The sequence below is a fragment of the Carassius auratus genome, unplaced genomic scaffold (genome assembly GCF_003368295.1).
Source record: "Carassius auratus strain Wakin unplaced genomic scaffold, ASM336829v1 scaf_tig00216322, whole genome shotgun sequence".
Lineage (NCBI taxonomy): Eukaryota > Metazoa > Chordata > Actinopteri > Cypriniformes > Cyprinidae > Carassius > Carassius auratus.
The window spans coordinates 1284-14240 of record NW_020528508.1 but is presented as its reverse complement, the minus strand read 5'-3'; the positions used below and the strand labels follow the sequence as shown (position 1 = coordinate 14240).

The following is a 12957-nucleotide window of genomic DNA, read 5'->3' as shown; positions in this document are numbered from 1 at the left end:
TAAGGATGAAGCCAACACTTGTTGAACATGCATTTGAAAGCTGAGGAAAATGGGTCGTTCAAGACATTGTTCAGAAGAACAGCGTACTTTGATTAAAAAGTTGATTAGAGAGGGGAAAACCTATAAAGAGGTGCAAAAAATGATAGGCTGTTCAGCTAAAATGATCTCCAATGCCTTAAAATGGAGAGCAAAACCAGAGAGACGTGGAAGAAAACGGAAGACAACCATCAAAATGGATAGAAGAATAACCAGAATGGCAAAGGCTCAGCCAATGATCACCTCCAGGATGATCAAAGACAGTCTGGAGTTACCTGTAAGTACTGTGACAGTTAGAAGACGTCTGTGTGAAGCTAATCTATTTTCAAGAATCCCCCGCAAAGTCCCTCTGTTAAAAAAAAGGCATATGCAGAAGAGGTTACAATTTGCCAAAGAACACATCAACTGGCCTAAAGAGAAATGGAGGAACATTTTGTGGACTGATGAGAGTAAAATTGTTCTTTTTGGGTCCAAGGGCCACAGGCAGTTTGTGAGACGACCCCCAAACTCTGAATTCAAGCCACAGTACACAGTGAAGACAGTGAAGCATGGAGGTGCAAGCATCATGATATGGGCATGTTTCTCCTACTATGGTGTTGGGCCTATTTATCGCATACCAGGGATCATGGATCAGTTTGCATATGTTAAAATACTTGAAGAGGTCATGTTGCCCTATGCTGAAGAGGACATGCCCTTGAAATGGTTGTTTCAACAAGACAATGACCCAAAACACACTAGTAAACGGGCAAAGTCTTGGTTCCAAACCAACAAAATTAATGTTATGGAGTGGCCAGCCCAATCTCCAGACCTTAATCCAATTGAGAACTTGTGGGGTGATATCAAAAATGCTGTTTCTGAAGCAAAACCAAGAAATGTGAATGAATTGTGGAATGTTGTTAAAGAATCATGGAGTTGAATAACAGCTGAGAGGTGCCACAAGTTGGTTGACTCCATGCCACACAGATGTCAAGCAGTTTTAAAAAACTGTGGTCATACAACTAAATATTAGTTTAGTGATTCACAGGATTTCTAAATCCCAGAAAAAAAAAATGTTTGTACAAAATAGTTTTGAGTTTGTACAGTCAAAGGTAGACACTGCTATTTTTTTTAACACACCCCTTTCAACTAATTTCCCAATTGCACAGCCTTAAGAGCGTGCATATCATGAATGCTGGGTCTTGTTTGTTTTCTGACAATCTACTGAACCTACTGGTAACTTGTTTGCCACGTAGCAATAAAAAATATACTAAAAACCTTGATTATTCTGGTTAGTCACATTGTACTGCTATTATTTTGAACAATACTGTACTTGCATAAACAAGACTTCCCAGAATGCAACTTACTTGCATTCCGCTTTTTCTTTTTAAAAATTATTTTTATATCTCTTGCAATGCTGAATCAGAAATATTTTTATTTATCTGGTATGTATACTTACGCATGTATTACGACATACATAAAAAAAATAATTATTCCATAGAGATCAGTAAGATTTTTTTTTTATGTTTTGATGGAAGTCTCCACCAATGCTTACCAAAGGCTGCATTTGTTTGATCCAAAATACAGTAAAACAGGAATATTGTGAAATATTATTTCAATTTAAAATAACTGTTTTCTTTTTTGAGATGTTATTTATTCATGCGATTTCAAAGCTGAATTTTCAGCAGGCTTCAGTCACACGATCAAAATATATATATATATATATATTAGTGCTGTCAATCGATTAAAAAAATTTTACTAATTAATCGCACAATTTTTTACAATTAATCGCGATTAATCGCAATTAAAAGACTGAAACTTTTTGGATATGTAAATGTAAAATGTAAATAATTAATGTAAACTCAAGACAAAGAAACTATTTAAATTCAAAATATGATTGTTTAATGGAATTTTTTTGTTTAACTTGTAACACAGATTTTCTCATGTAAACAACATACCTGCAATAAACCATCAATATCCTCCAAATTAACTGTTGGCTTGAAAGCCATATTTATTACAGAAATAAAAACACAGGCATGTAAGTACCATTTGAATTTCAAAACAATCAATGCCAATAAAAAACAAAAATGATTTCCATGTTGAATTCTAAGTGGACTGCAAAAAAATTCCAAAGTATAGTCATTGCCAGTGCTTTAAGTGGGCCAGTACGCACCGGTACTCAGTACCGCCACTTCCAAATATAGCTCTTGAGCGTACCGCCACCTCTCCGTGCACCCAGAACGTGCTTGTAGCGTACCGGTACGCTCATCTGGACATCTGTTTTAATAGAGGTTTTAATCTTTTACCTGCACCGCCGATTTTCAGAGCGCCCTTCACAATGCAAGCTTCCTAATTCATCCCACCCAGAGCAGAAACTACATTACCCATTCACCCTTAAGTTATACAAGTGAATAGCGCATGTGTCGCTTTTCCCACTGTTAAGTGTCAACAACTCAACGTGGCCGGAGAAGGTGTGTGAAACTCGTTGTGAGTTATACTAAAGCAAAATCTTGAGTATTTATTGTCTGATAAACATTAAAAACTGTCTGCGGAGGTTGAGTCGTCCTGCAGCCCCCGCTGGCTGCTCATTGGCTGCAGCATCTTTTTTCTAAGTTCTAAAAAAATACCGTAGACGGCAAGGCACAAATTTAGATATTCATTTATGTAATTAATCTATAGCCTATGCACAAAGACAATATGATATTTTTGTCCCCTTTTTGTTTTAAAGCTTGATGAAGAGAGAGAGCGCAAGTTGCTGCAGCTGAGGAGGACAGTGATGCACGCGTACAGGAGTGATTGACAGTTCGCGGCACTGTGTACAAAAATACTCCGCTACACAATTATTTCGTTATTTTCGTATAAGCTTATTAACGTTAGCGTTACAGAAAGGTCTGATTTACGCACTGTTACAGTCATTGTTTTTTTGTTTTTTTAAACAATGACATTTGAGTTCATGATTTTAATGTTGCTGTTTCTTGTGGCAGACTAAATGAAGAGTAATGTTTCTTGTGGCAGACTGAAGAGTAATTATTTTATTTTACGGAATACTGAAACTTTCCGTCTAAAAGTCCTTCCTTGGTCTTATCCATATTTCTTTGCACGTTGAACACACATAGGCCACAACTGGAAATAAAAAAAACTGCAACCGCGTTAATTGCATTATTTTTTTTAACGGGTTAAATATTTCAAATTAATCGAATGCGTTAACGCGCTAATTTTGACAGCACTAATATATATATATATATATATATATATATATATATATAATATATATATATATATATATATATATATATATATATATATATATATATATATAATATATTATTAAAACAAAATAAAAGTAAATAATAATTTTGGCCATAACATTTTTATGGGGATGAAACGGTGCTAGTACAAATCTGACCCAGCAGAAAAAATAAAATCTTATTTTTGAGCCCTGTACTTTAATTTGAGAAACAAACATCAGCTGTTAGAGTCGCAACAAAAGGAGTTATTTGTCATAGGTGTTGTCTAGCAGTCGACCCATGGTGCTCATGTGGGCAGTGTCAGTTCAGATCTAACTCACATTTCCCTTGCTGTTCTCCTCTACTGTTAATATACTGTCAGTAAAAATGGCACAAAGGCCAACTCAGAACTGGTTTTTAGTTTGTCATTGTGTGATCTAATGATGTAAAATATCCAGCCTATTGAAAACTGGAGCGTAGGTCCAACAGTAAACTGAAAAAACCACACCCGTCCATTTCCAAGAACTAGTGTGAGTGCATAGCTCAGTATTGTGTCAATGGCTATTGTGTCAAATACCTGACTAACCTTGGTTATTCCTTTCTGCTCTTACTAGAACTGAGAGTAATACATTAGTGATACAATAATAGGATAAAAAAGTCTGTATTAAACATTTTCTTATCCAGCTCTACTGAAGGTTGTGTTTAACCATGTTAACGTTTGACCCTCAGCCCGGAAGAATCTGTTCATGACCCAGAACGGTTTCACCATGTACATGCTTTCGAAAGAGAATGATGTGTTTAACCCGGATCACGCTCATGTGCATCAGGACATGAGCCAACCGCTGGCGCACTACTACATCTCTTCTTCTCATAATACATACCTCACCAAAGACCAGGTGACCAGCGCCAGCAGCACCGAGCCTTATATCAGGTACAACACCCACCCAACTGCATATTATAATCTGCCTCCAGCACCACAGTTTAAAGTAAATCTCTCTTGCTCTTTATGGGCAGGGTTTACTAAACAGGGTAAATTAGCATTAGAACACAATTCCATAAAAGTGCTGATGGGAGAGAAAGATTCTTCATGTGATTTACTGACAATCACAAATTAAAGACAACAGATGCATCACGTTTTTTATAATGACCAGTGCAATCTACCAAGAGCAGCCCAAATTAACCCTTCTTTAAAACATGCTTTTTCGGGCATTACATAATGGCGCAAATACCAGTCATTTGATGAGCGCAACTGTTAGTAAATTGTGTTGCGTGATTGATTTAAATACTATCCTCCCATGAATTTTGTGTCTGAAAGGGAAACTCCTACAAATGCATATTCAATAAGGTCTGCCGCAATATAACTGTCCACCCCTTTTCAGTGCTAACTCTTTACTGCGCGTCTTTAGTAAATCCTGATAGTACTATTTTAACGCTAAACTCTGGCTGTATGACTGCATTTATTTCATCAAACACACAGTAAAAACAGTAATATTAAGAAATGTTATTACAATTTAAAATGTTTTCTATTTTATATATTTTTAAAGAGTCATTTATCCAGTCTTAAGTGTCACATGATCTTTCAGAAATCATTCGAATATGCTGATTTGCATCTCAAGAAACATTTCTTATTACTAACAATGTTTAAAACAGTTGTGCTGCTTAATGTTTTTGTAAGAGCAGTTGCTTTTTGGGGGGATTCTTTGATAAATATGTGTCCCCAAACCTATGAATAGTAAAAAAAAAATAAAAGCATGACTTATGAAAAAGTATTTAAGCTATGAAAAAATGACCTATCATTATTTTGCAACGTAAAGAAAATATTTTCAGGGAAACCTAATAATTATCATGTGGTAAATTCCAAAATAACTTGAAGTAGAAAATCTGAATTGCTTAATCGTTGCTTAAATAAACTTGACTAGGATAAACCAACAATTTAATTTAATTATATTTATATTTTTATTTATTATATTTTATTTTAGATATTTTTTGTAAACCAACAATTAAAGTAATCATTTATAGGGTTAGATTAAATAGAAAAAAAACATCTTTATCAACTGCAGAATTCTGTGGAATTGGAAAAAAAATTGTACAATAGAGCTGTGAGCCGTTAATATGTTTAAGTGCACACACTATGGACCAGCAATAAGGTAATCCAATTCTGCCGAAATCTGTAAAGCCCATTTTCCATCCAGGCTTTTACCTCATGAAATATTTGATCACCAGTGGCAGCTGTACAAAACATAATCTCTGTGTTATGAGATACAACACACAAGGCTAATTCACACACTGGGGTGATACTGGGGTGATATTTATTGTTCATACTGTGTTTGTGGGTAAACTCATGGGTTCTGTGTTTGTTTCAGAGCTCTGCATCAGGGCTGTCGCTGTGTTGAGCTGGACTGCTGGGACGGTGATAAAGGAGAGCCCATGATCTACCACGGACACACACTCACCTCCAAAGTGCTCTTTAAAGAAGTCATTGAGACCATCGCTCAGTACGCCTTCAAGGTGCAGACACATGAATCTTAACAGCCTATGATGGAAGTCTTTTGGTTTGCATTTTTGTTAGTTGACCCTTAAATCACTGGTTCTCTGTAATAACCATGTCTCTCTCTCCAAAGACATCTCCGTATCCTCTGATCTTGTCCCTGGAGAATCACTGCTCAGTGGAGCAGCAGGCGGTCATGGCGCAGCACCTTCGCTCTATTCTGGGAAAGAAGCTCCTGAGAAAGCCGCTCAATGACCTGCCCCTCAAAGACCTGCCCTCACCTGAGGTCACTCACGCTTCCAGTTTTGCCCTTCCTTGACTTAACAATTTATACAATTTCCAGATGTTACTGTAAGAGATTTTCAGGTGTAGCTGAATTAAAAATGTAGTTTATTTTCAGTACGCCAAATTAAACATTCTATGTATTGTGAACTCTGCAGCAAACTACTGTTTCAAGCATTTAGTAGTTTAAGCATTTGTGTACTTTCACATGTGAAAAATTCAGCATTGCCACCACAGGAATAAATTACATTTTAAAATATATTAAAACAGAAAACGGTTATAATATATTTTAAAATGTAATTTATTCCTGTGGTGGCAATGCTGAATTTTTAATAATTCATTCTATTATGCTGATTTGGTCCTTAATATTGAAAAAAAAAAAATTGAACGTTGAAAACGGTTGGGTTGCTTAATATTTTTGTGGTAACCATGATTTTTTTTTTTCTTTTTTTTTTTTTCTATGATGACTAGAAAGTTCAAAAGAGAAGCATTTATCTGAAATAGATTTTTTTTGCAACAGTGTAAAGGTCTTTACTGTCACCATTGATCTGAATAAAAATATTATTTTAGTAATATTACTGAACCCAGACTTTAGAATGTGTGTAATCACTTTTTCCAAACGTACTTCCATAAATTCTCTGGAAATCAAACCCAAGATCTTGGTGTTGCTAACCCTTCCTTTCTCGCTTCTGGAAACATCCTGTTTACTTCCAGAGGATTATCAGTAAAAACATCTACAGTACTACTCGTGTAGCGCTAGGAATGAATTTAAGTCAACACTCATGTACTGTAGTGCACATTTTTATAAGCATACTGGACTCCATTTACTAAACATATTTATGATGACTTTCTTTTCCATCTTTTACTCTCGACAGTTTCTATCTGTTCCAGCCTCTGAAATAAATGATTGTTTACTGTAGCAGTGTTTTTAAAGCTAACATTTTCTAAATCAGTGAACATTTCTAATACTGCCATGTTCCTGGTTCACTGCAGGAGCTGATGGGACGGATCCTGCTGAAGGGGAAGAAGTTAGGAGTTCTGCTGGGGAAGACTGAAAGCTGGACTAGCTTCTCGTATAGCTCAGATGAAGAGTCTACTGCAAAAAAAGATCCTGGGAGGGTGAGTTCAAATATGAATAGCTTTATAAGCCAAGGAACTGATTTGTAAATTATCTGAAGATTGTATGGTTTGATAATTGTCTGCATATGAGTGTGATTATAGCTCAGGTAAATGCATTCGCTACAGCACAGTATATACTATATGGTATTTGTGTGTTTATAATACATCCGATGCCTCAATGTTCACTGAAATCTTCTTGTATGCCAACATATACTTTGACACGTATGCAGTCTGTGAGCACTAAACTGAGTCCAGAGCTGTCAGATCTGGTGGTGTACTGTCAGAGTGTGCCCTTCAGTGGTTTCGAGACGGCCTGCCAGAGACCTCCTAGCATGATGTCCTCTTTCTCTGAGAATGAGGCGCTCAAACTCATCAAAGACTCAGGTGAGATGAGCAGACAAAGCTTACGCCACATTTTCACTTAAGAATTCATATACCAAATCAACAAAACCAATGCAAATGTGACAAGTGCTATATTGACTGATGGATGGATGGATGGATTGACGGATGATGGATGGATGGATTGATGGATGATGGATGGATGGATGGGACTATAAATGTGGCACATGATTTCCCAGCAATGCACTACTCTAGGAACATATTTCACATATAACTGTGAACTGTATTGTTTGCTGCTTTTATCTGGACCGGCTTGTTGCCTTAGGCTGCTGCCAGCTGGTTCATAATAAATAAGCTGCTTATCCGATAACTTCCAAAACAAAGACACTGCTCTTCCAGCCAACACTGACAGCCAGCGGCATGACAAATTTACATACATCTCACGTCAATTTTCTATAATTAGGTTGTGTCACCACATTTCAGCATAAAAAAAAGCTCAGCATAAAAAAAAAGTCAAAGATCAGTCACGCTGTCCTTCAGTGAAACATTAGGTACACTGAAAACTATAGGAGGAAACTATCAGATTGTATAATGTTTTTAGTAAATCAAAACAATATTTACACTTTTAAAGGTCGGGGTCGGTAAATTTTATTTTATGTTTTTGAAAGAAGTCTCTTAATGCTTAATGCGAAGTCTCGTAATGACTTCATTGACTGAATTTTTGGATTAAAAAATACAGTAAAAACAGCACTATTGTAAAATTGTTTTCTGTTTGAATCAATTGTAAAATCAAATTTATTCTTGTGATGCAAATTTTCAAAATCATTACCCCAGTCTTCAGTGTCATATGATCCTCTGAAATCATTCTGATAGATTTGCTGCTCATTATCATATGTTTCTTATTGCCGTCAATGTTTTTGTTTGTGTGTGTGAACCTTAACACAATTTTTAAGGATTCTTTGATGAATAGAAAGTTCAAAAGAACAGCATATATTTGAAATATAAATCTTTTGTAACAATATAAATGTCTTCAATTTCTCATTATGATCAATTGAATGTATCTTCGCTGACTAAATGTATTACATTTGTTAAAAAACAATCATCCTACTTTTGAACAGTATTGTATCTGCCACAAAGTCAATGAGATTTCAATTAGATAACAGCATTTCAACTTAATATTAAATAATATATAAATAACAAGTGATTTATCAGTACTAACAAATAGTATAAATGTAGTATTTTGTCATGCTGATCTGCTATATTGCAGAAAAAAATGTATGTGCATATTTTGTCCTGTAGGGAAGCTGTTTGTTCGTCACAACAGTCGCAGCTGAGCAGGGTTTACCCATCAGGCCAGAGGTTACAGTCCCTCCAACTACGACCCCAGGACATGTGGAACGGAGGGCTGCCAGATGGGTGAGCGGACTGAACTCATTCCTGCATGTCTGCAGGTATATCAGCCAAAGCCTGAACGCGTCATTCTCTCTGTTCTCCAGTGGCTCTGAACTTCCAGACCCCAGGAGAGCAGATGGACCTGAACCAGGGCCGCTTTCTGCCCAACGGCCGCTGCGGATATGTGCTCAAGCCTGACTTCCTGCGTCACCCCAAAATCTAACTTTGACCCTGAGAACACGGGTGGAGGACCAGGACATATACCCACACAGCTTATCATACGGGTTAGCAGAAGCTCCTCTTCTCTTTAGTCTTTTAGTCATGATGGTCTGACAGGAAATATTGCTCCAGAATCCCATGTGCTTTTTTGTGATAAATCTCTCTTACTGTACTTGTGGGCTGTTTTGTTTCTCCCGCAGGTGATCTCGGCCCAGCAACTTCCTAAAATCAACACAGAACAATCCCAACTCCATTGTGGACCCACAGGTCTGGGTGGAGATCCATGGAGTTTCCATCGATAAGGCTCGTGCAAAAACCCAGCGCATCGACAACAATGGTGAGATATTTAGTTATCCCAGAGTTATGTAATGCTGTATGAGCGTTTAATCAATATCTGTACATTAAAATTGTGATGTTTTAATGGTTAATATATTAATGAAAGTGTATAATTTGTTTTATTTTGTGTGCGATAAACAAATATTCTAGCAGTGAAATGAGAGGTGTTCCTGTCAGGATTGAATATAGTGTGTGTGTGTGTGTGTGTGTGTGTATGTGTGTGTATGTGTGTGTGTGTGTGTGTGTGTGTGTGTGTGTGGTGTGTGTGTGTTGTGTGTGTGTGTGTGTGTGCGTGTGCGTGTGTGTGTGTGTGTGTTTGGTCTCCCCCTGCAGGCTTCAACCCTCGTTGGGACTGTACTGTGAACTTTCAGCTGCAGGTGCCTGAACTGGCCTTGGTGCGTTTTGTGGTGGAAGAATCACGACTACAAATCCAAGAATGATTTTCATTGGCCAGTTCACCATCCCTTTCACCAGCCTAACGAACGGGTGTGTGTGTGTTTGTGTGTCAGATCACACAGTATGAGGTTTTAATAAACATTATATCTATATTAAACATGAATTGTGTTGGAAGTACTGAATGAATTTTTAATTTTACAACTCCATCTGGTAAAAATGTTTTTGGTCAGATAAGATATTTATATTTAAGAAATGAATACTTTTTGATCGATTTGATGCATCCTTGTTGAATAAATCAGTGACAGTAAATACATTTAGAATGTTAACAAGACTGCTATTTCAAATAAATGCGGCTCTTTCTGTTCATTAAAGAACCACAGTGTTTTCAGCATTTTAAATAGTATGAAATGTTTCATGAGAAGCATATCAGAATTTCTGAAGGATCATGTGACACTGAAGACTGGAATAAGATACTGAAAAATTTGGAATAAATTACATTTAAAATATATAAGAGCAGAAAACAATAATTTTAAATTGTTATAGTATTTCACAATATCACTGTGGTACTGTAAATAATATAAATTAATGTTTTTAAATAAACTATTACAGAAAGTGCTTGAACACCATGCTTGAAAAATCTACTGCAACAGAATTATTTATCAAGCATATAAAGAATAGTCTCAAAAATCTTTGTGTTCAGAACAGCTCCAGTAGTTTTTGGAATGTTGTTATACAAATACAATGTTGTGTACAACAAGAATTGCGTGGAGTGGGATTTTGCACAATTCTGAAAAAAATAGTTTCCAGTTTACTGAGAGATAAATGAGGTGAAAATCTGCTTCTCAGTCTGTGGCTTAGAGCACGTAACACTTTTTTAAAAATGCCTAAATCTGAAGTTCAAAAGGACACAAATTGCAATTTAATTCATCCAGATTTTCATAAAACACAGACAAAACACTTGCTTTAACTAGATGTTTCACATGGATTTATTCCAGTGTTTGTGTTGTGCTCCAGGTTATCGTCATGTTCACCTGCTAAAAGCTGACGGCTCCAGTCTGTCTCCTGCCACCCTCTTCATCCATGTCAAGGTGCTACGGCGAGGGGTTCCTATTAAAACCGTTTCTGAGCGGAAAGGCAAGGCCTGAGGCTTCTGTGGTGATTCCTGGAAATGTTTATTTCTGGAAGTACCTTACTGAAGGAGAAGCCCCTGAGCCGGGCTCTCGAGGTGCTGGGACTCTTCAGAATCAGAGCACATGAAAACGCTTGTGACATTGGACACACAAGCACAGAAAGTCAGTGTAGACGTGATTCAAAGTGCATTTGGCTTTTTTATTGTTCATTTGTGGTGTTGTCAGCAGAGCAGAACGTCTAACCGTGTCATAGAAGTGTTACCGTGAAAGCTAAATATGTTATGAAGTCAGTATTGTTTATGGAGTCGGTTTCCATTGAGACAGATTTCTATTTAGTCTGTTAGCCTTAAAATCTTAAAAAAGGTAACAACAACTTAATTGAACTTAAACTAGTCTTTACATGCTGGACAAGAATTATATGTACATTTAGATAGAAATTAGTTGTCTTTTAATGTTTGTTTTTTATAGTTTGTTTTTAGTTTATGGTTTTAATTTGCTGAATACTGGAAGCATAGCCAGTGTATGGGTGGTTTAGTAAGAGTAATGACAAGCATATTTTGCATATTTTTATGCAAGTATGTTTTAACTAATTGAAACCAAATGCGGTTCAGCAGTATATTAGTAATAAGTAATCAGTAATTAAGTAATCGGAGTAGTAAGATGCTTATGATACAGATGTTCAAATCTGGTTAGATGACTCAACTTCATCAGTGCTGCTTTAATGAAGATGCAGGCAATAATAGCATTTGCCACTATATACTCCGTTTCATCCAAGTTTGTTGAATCATGAAAACTTGAGGTTATTGATAACTCATAAGGACTGTGTTTTGTACTAGGCTATGATCATTAATTTAGTAAAGACATATTTCAAATAGTAATTAATTAAATTAATATTAATTCGTATTCATTTTTACATTATCAACAGCAGAAATCAATGGCAAATCTCCATTTATTTTAAGCAGTGATGCTGATTAGGTTTTATTGGGTTTTTGTCTTGTCTAGCCTATTTTTGAAAACATGGAAATATTGTGCTGTTGTGATTATTATTTGTGGAAAGATGTTGTTCCTTTGAAAGCATGCCTACATTTTATAAACTTAATCTAATTGCACTCAAATATTGTGTGTTTTATTGACTTCTGAATGCAACTTTATCATAGATTAACTACATTTTATTCATTTTTCCCATTTCAGTTTAGTTTTTTGGGTGACTGACATTCTGTCCAGGGGGGCTACATATAAAAAAAATGCCTTTATATTACCTCTTGTGCATTATGTTTATTCATGTGCACTGTCCCAAATAAATAAATAAATAAAGCTCACAACAACTGTCCTGCATAAAATGGAAGAACTACAGAGACCATCGGCCTTTGCGGCAATCCGCCAATAGTTTCGCGGGGTGTGAGAGAGCAGGGCGAGATCCTCACTTCCTGGTTAAAGATGGCGGATGAGAATGAGACAGCACCGCAGCCGGAGAAAGAAACTGAGGTAGAAGTGGATCACGGACACTGCAGCAATTGTGAAAATGAAGAGCACCACTCTGATGACGGGTGAGCGTGCATGAATTTTATTGTTGGCTCGTAGACATGCATTACTCCTCCTCAATAATCCGATAAAACAGGGCCCTTGTTCAGCTAGGCTGTGGCACGCTAACAGCACATCAGCCCGCCCCTGGTCCAACGCTATTGGGGCTCTGCCTTGATTGGCAGACGGATCTCTAAAACGATTGGTTCAGACGCCGTCAATCAAACTAAAGAACTGTTCCACATGGCCAGTTCTACATGATCCTTCATCCTTGGCATTTGTGCGAAGGTTTAACAGTCAGCCTTACTATGAATATTGGTTTGGTAGAAAACGAATAAATTAATACGTTTATTAAATCGCTAATATTCCATGTCGTGTTCAACAACTCATAAACTGACCAGTATTATTAATAATAACCGCGTTCATGACAACTAGGTTGTTAGTAATAAGTGTTTCCTGTGGTTTACCAAATTTCTTGAGTGCTGTTACTAGCAAA

The 12957-nt window shown here is 36.6% G+C and overlaps 1 pseudogene; it reads left to right on the top strand.

The window, feature by feature from the left end:
- LOC113097505 (1-phosphatidylinositol 4,5-bisphosphate phosphodiesterase delta-3-A-like) overlaps positions 1 to 12055 on the top strand; it is a 36434-nt pseudogene extending 24379 nt beyond the window's left edge.
- The last annotated feature ends 902 nt before the right edge of the window (positions 12056 to 12957 follow it).